This window comes from Triticum aestivum, chromosome 4A (genome assembly GCF_018294505.1).
Source record: "Triticum aestivum cultivar Chinese Spring chromosome 4A, IWGSC CS RefSeq v2.1, whole genome shotgun sequence".
Taxonomy (NCBI): Eukaryota; Viridiplantae; Streptophyta; class Magnoliopsida; order Poales; family Poaceae; genus Triticum; species Triticum aestivum.
The window spans coordinates 548,626,781-548,632,855 of NC_057803.1; positions in this window are offsets into that span (position 1 = coordinate 548,626,781).

Consider the following 6,075-nt stretch of genomic DNA (forward strand, 5'->3'; position numbering starts at 1 on the left):
GGACAAGTAAAAGTGGTTTTCTCTTGGTTGAGTTGTCATACAGGTATTTGAGAGAAACCGGAATATCCATCAAGAAAGCAAAAGTGTGTATGGTTTGACAATCTTTCTAACATTTGATCAATAAAAGGCAAGGGGTAAAGATCTTTTCTAGTAGCTTTATTTAGTTTTCTAAAATCAATTACCATCTTATAACCAGCTACAATCCTTTGTGGAATAAGTTCATTTTTATCACTAGGAACAACTGTAATGCCTCCTTTCTTAGGGACACAATGAACATGACTTACCCATCTACTATCAGCTATAGGATAAATTATACCTGCTTCCAGAAGTTTTAATATTTTAGTTCTTACCACTTCCTTCATCTTAGGATTTAATCGTCATTAATGATCAACAATCGGTTTAGCATCAGATTCCATATTAATCTTGTGCTGACATAGAGTGGGACTAATGCCCTTAAGATCATCAAGAGTATATCCAATAAAAACATGGTGCTTCCTCAAAGTTTTTAATAATCTCCTTTCTTCATGCTCTGAAAGGTAAGCACTAATAATAACAGGATATATCTTATTTTCATCAAGATAAGCATATTTCAGTGTATTGGGCAATTGTTTTAATTCAAACACAGGATCACCTTTAGGTGGAGGAGGACCTCCAAGAGTTTCAATGGGAAAATTGTGTTTAAGAATAGGTTGTTGATCAAAAAATATTATCTATTTCATTTCTTTCATTCAAGTTCATATCATTTTCATGGTCTAGCAAATATTGTTCTAATGGATCAGTAGGAGGTACAATAATAGAAGCAAGACCAGTAATTTTATATTTACTAGGCAATTCTTTATCATGTGGCTGTCTACGAAACTTAGAGAAATTAAACTCATGAGGTATATCACCAAAGTTAGTACTAACAGTCTCTTTAGCACAATCAATCCTAGCATTAATAGTATTCAAGAAAGGTTTACCAAATATTATGGGACAAAAATCATCTTGTGGAGAACCATGAACTAAAAAATCAGTACGGTATTTTATTTTCCCACACAATACTTCAACATCTCTAACAATCCCAAGTGGTGTAATAGTGTCTCTATTAGCAAGCTTAATTATAACATCAATGTTTTGTATTTCAGCAAGCAATATCATTCATAATTTCCTGATATAGGGTAAACGGGATAGCACTCACTCTAGCACCCAATTCCCATAAGCCATGATAACAATGATCTCCTATTTTAACAGGGACCACATGCATGCCCACAACATGCTTATTCTTATCTTTATCATCAGGTTTAGCAATTCTAGCAGCTTCACCACATAAATAAATAACATGACCATCGATATTATCGACCAAGAGATCTTTAACCATAGCAACATTAGGTTCAACTTTAATTTGTTCAGAGGGTCTAGGTGCTCTAATATTACTTTTGTTAACCACAGTTGAAACCTTAGCATGTTCCTTTATCCTAACAGGGAAACGTGGTTTCTCAATATAAGCACTAGGCACAACCGAATCAACATTGTAAATGGTAGTTCTTCTTTAACTATAACGGGCTCCTCAATCTTTTCTTTAATAGGGGGATGATATTTAAACCATTTCACCTTAGGGATATCAACATGCGTAGCAAAAGATTCACAAAAGGAAGCTACTATCTCAGAGTCAAGTTCATATTTAGTGCTAAACTTGTGAAATGTATCGGTATCCATAAAAGATTTAACACAATCGAACTTAAATGTTATACCTGACTCATTACCTTTGTCAAGTTCCCAATCTTCAGAGTGGCGTTTAATTCTTTCTAGAAGATTACATCTGAACTCAATAGCTTTCTTCATAAAAGAGCCAGTAGAAGAAGAATTAAGCATGTTTTGATTATCATGAGAAAGCAGAGCATAAGATTATGTCAGATAATTTTTGTTGAGAGCTCATGATTGGGGCATGTATACATCATATATTTAAGCCTTCCCCAAGCTTGAGCGATAATTTCTCCTTCACGAGGCCAAAAATTATATATATAATTCCGATCACGATGAACTAGATGCATATGATAATTTTTTTGATGAAATTTCAATTTCAACCGATTCCAATCCCAAGCTCCAATATCATCACATAGCTTATACCATGGTGATAACCCACAAGTATAGGGGATCACAACAGTTTTCGAGGGTAGAGTATTCAACCCAAATTTATCGATTCGACACAAGAGGAGCCAAAGAATATTCTCAAGTATTAGCAGTTGAGTTGTCAATTCAACCACACCTGGAAACTTAATATCTGCAGCAAGGTATTTAGTAGCAAAGTAATATGATAGTAGTGGTAACGGTGGTAAAAGGTAACGGTAGCAAAAGTAATATTTTAGGTGTTTTATAGTGATTGTAACAGTAGCAACGGAAAAGTAAATAAGCGAAGAACAATATATGGAAAGCTCGTAGGCAATGGATCGGTGATAGAGAATTATGCTGGATGCGATCGATCATGTAACAGTAATAACCTAGGGTGACACAGAACTAGCTCCAGTTCATCAATGTAATGTAGGCATGTATTCCGAATATAGTCATACGTGCTTATGGAAAAGAACTTGCATGACATCTTTTGTCCTACCCTCCCGTGGCAGCGGGGTCCTATTGGAAACTAAGGGATATTGAGGCCTCCTTTTAATAGAGTACCGGACCAAAGCATTACACATAGTGAATACATGAACTCCTCAAACTACGGTCATCACCGGGAGTGGTCCCGACTATTGTCACTTCGGGGTTGCCGGATCATAACACGTAGTAGGTGACAATAGACTTGCAAGATAGTATCAAGAACTCTCATATATTGATGAAAAATAATAGGTTCAGATTTGAAATCATGGCACTCGGGCCCTAGTGACAAGCATTAAGCATAGCAAAGTCATAGCAACATCAATCTCAGAACATAATGGATGCTAGGGATCAAACCCTAACAAAACTAACTCGGTTACATGATAAATCTCATCCAACTCATCACCGTCCAGCAAGCCTATGATGGAATTACTCACGCACGGTGGTGAGCATCATGAAATTGGTGATGGAGGAAGGTTGATGGTGATGGATTCCCCTCTCCGGAGCCCCGAACGGACTCCAGATCAGCCCTCCCGAGAGAGTTTAGGGCTTGGCAGCGGCTCCGTATCGTAAAATGCGATGAATCCTTCTCCCTGGGTTTTTCTCCCCTAAAGTGAATATATGGAGTCAGGGTTGAGGTTGGTGGAGCGTCGGGGGGCCCACGAGGCAAGGGGCGCGCCCAGGGGGGTAGGGCGCGCCCCCACCCTCGTGGACTGGTGGAGCCCCCTGACGTGGATCTTCCTTCCATTATTTTTTTATATATTTCAAAATAATTCTCCGTTGATTTTTAGGTCATTCCGAGAACTTTTATTTCTGCACAAAAATAACACCATGGCAATTTTGCTGAAAACAGCGTCAAACCGGGTTAGTTCCATTCAAATAATGCAAGTTAGAGTATAAAACAAGGGCAAAAGTGTTTGGAAAAGTAGATACGACGAAGACGTATCACATGGCAATGACTTTCCCTTCATGGATAAAGGGAATACCTTCTTCTTCACTTCATCTCCGGGTAAACCTACAAGCTTAAATAATCTGCAAACTTCATCCGCATAAATTAGGTGCATATCAGGATGTAGTGTTCCATCCCCTGCATAAGGATTAGCTAGCAATTTCTCTATCATACCCGAAAGAATTTCATAATAAATATTTTCAGCGGGTGCAGTAGGTTGAGTAGCAACTCTTTGCGCTTCCGGTCGAGGTGAAGATACCCTGAACAAACCCCTCAAAGGATGATTTTCCATTGTAACAAGTGACAATAAATTTCAGCACGTAATATAATTTTTTTTTCTTACCAAATTCCACGTACCAGAAGCGCTCCACTCCACAGCAACGGCGCCAAAAAAGAGCTTTGATGACCCACACGTATAGGGGATCTATCATAGCCCTTTCAATAAGTAAGAATGTCGAACCCAACGAGGAGCGGAAGGAAATGACAGGTGATTTTTAGCAAGGTATTTTCTACAGGCACTGAAATTGTCAGTAACAGATAGTTTGATAGCAAAATAATTTGTAACGAGCAAGTAATAGTAATGTAAAAAACTGTAGCAAGGTAGACCTATCCTTTTTGTAGCAAAGGCCAGGCCAGAACGGTCTTTATAATAAGCAAAGCGTTCTTGAGGACACACGAGAATTTCATCTAGTCATTTTCATCATGTTTGCTTGATTCGCGTTCGTTACTTTGATACTTTGATATGCGGGTGGACCGAAGCTTGGATATTGTTCTTACTAGAACAAACCTCCCACTTATGATTAATCCCTCTCGCAAGCATCCACAACTATAAAAGAAGAATTAAGATAAAACCTAACCATAGCATTAAACATATGGATCCAAACCAGCCCCTTATGGAATAGCGGATAAACTAGGATTTACGCTTCTGTCACTCTAGCAACCCATCATATAATAACTACTCCACAATGCATTCCCTTAGCCCCAAAGATGGTGAAGTGTCATGTAGTCAACGTTCACATAACACCACTAAGGGAATTAACAACATACATATCATCAAAATATCGAACGAATACCAAATTCACATGATTACTTATGACAAGACTTCTCCCATGTCCTTAAGAACAGAAGTAACTACTCCAAAACATATTCATGCTCAAGATCAAAGGGGTATTGAATAGCATAATAGATCTGAACATGTCATCCGTAAAAATTCAGCTCATTTGGAGATGTGCAGAATAGGTATCCCCGACATAGCTTTTTCAGGTCCAGAATTCCAGTTGCCGGTAATCTCCCTCTTTGTTTAAAACTTTCATATTATGAGAGAAAAGACATTTGAATTGCTCCACAAAGTGTTATATTAATTGAAAACAATACAAATAACAGTAGGAACATAATGCAAAATGGGCGTATCACTAAACCCAATATTCTTTGGTCTAGAATGAACACTGGATGCCCTTTTTCTAAAAGGTTTTTACTTGGGCTATGTCTGGGGTTAGGCCTTTTTATAAATAGGCTCTGGGCAATGGTAAAAGTATTTACTTTTGGCATGATGTGTGGGCTGGTGATATCTCCTTGAAAACCCAATTCTGGGACTTGTTTGATCTCTGCCAGCAACAAAATTGCACTATTGCCCAGGTGTGGGATGACCAGATCCTTAAACTGGCCTTTAGGAGATGTGTTGATATTTCATTTTTTGGAGAAATGGAATTACCTCTTGAATATCCTTCTTAGCTTTAAACATGTTGACTGCGCCGATGAACCTATTTGGACTCTTGAAGCTTTTGAGGTTTATATTACTAAATCCTTTTACGGCAAAATTAACCGGGGAGGGGTCTCTACCCCTATCTGGGACAAATTTTGGAAAATCACTGTCCGACATAGGTATTTGGTTTTTGTTCATTGGTGGTCCATAAAAAAATCCTAACAAGAGATAACTTGAATAAAAGACAACACTTATATGATTTAACTAACTGTTTTGCAGTGTGGATGAATCTATTGATTACTTGTTGTTTGGTTGAATTATTGCGAAACATCCGTGGATGATTATTATTAAAGTCTTTCAGTTTGTTTCCCGTGATAATGTATCTGAATTACCTGCTCTTTGGGACAGAAATAATAATAATAAATCTACTATGCGAAATGATTATGTTTTCAGGGAGCAGTGTGGAAACATATCCGGATTCTTCTAGGAAAGGCAAGCATGTTGCTTCACAAATGAAAGATTCTATGTTTGAATACTCAATCAAACTTACTATATGAATGCTTGCTACTACTGGATTGAAGAAGAGGGGAGCTTCTGAGGTTCACGTGGAGATGAAGAAGGGCTCAAGGATTGATCAACAAAGCTTCTATCTGGGGGCCCATTCCAACTGATGTTGATGGTTTATGTAATAGATAGCTCCTATTGCTGAATTTCCTTTTGCTCGCGATGTCGGCTGTCCTTCTAAAACTCTTCTGGTTGAACCACTTTGGTTTAGCCCGAGCGGTGTGAGCAGTCATCCTAATACAAATGGTCGTCCTTCTAAAGATTTTTTTGCCTCATTTTAAATAAAAAT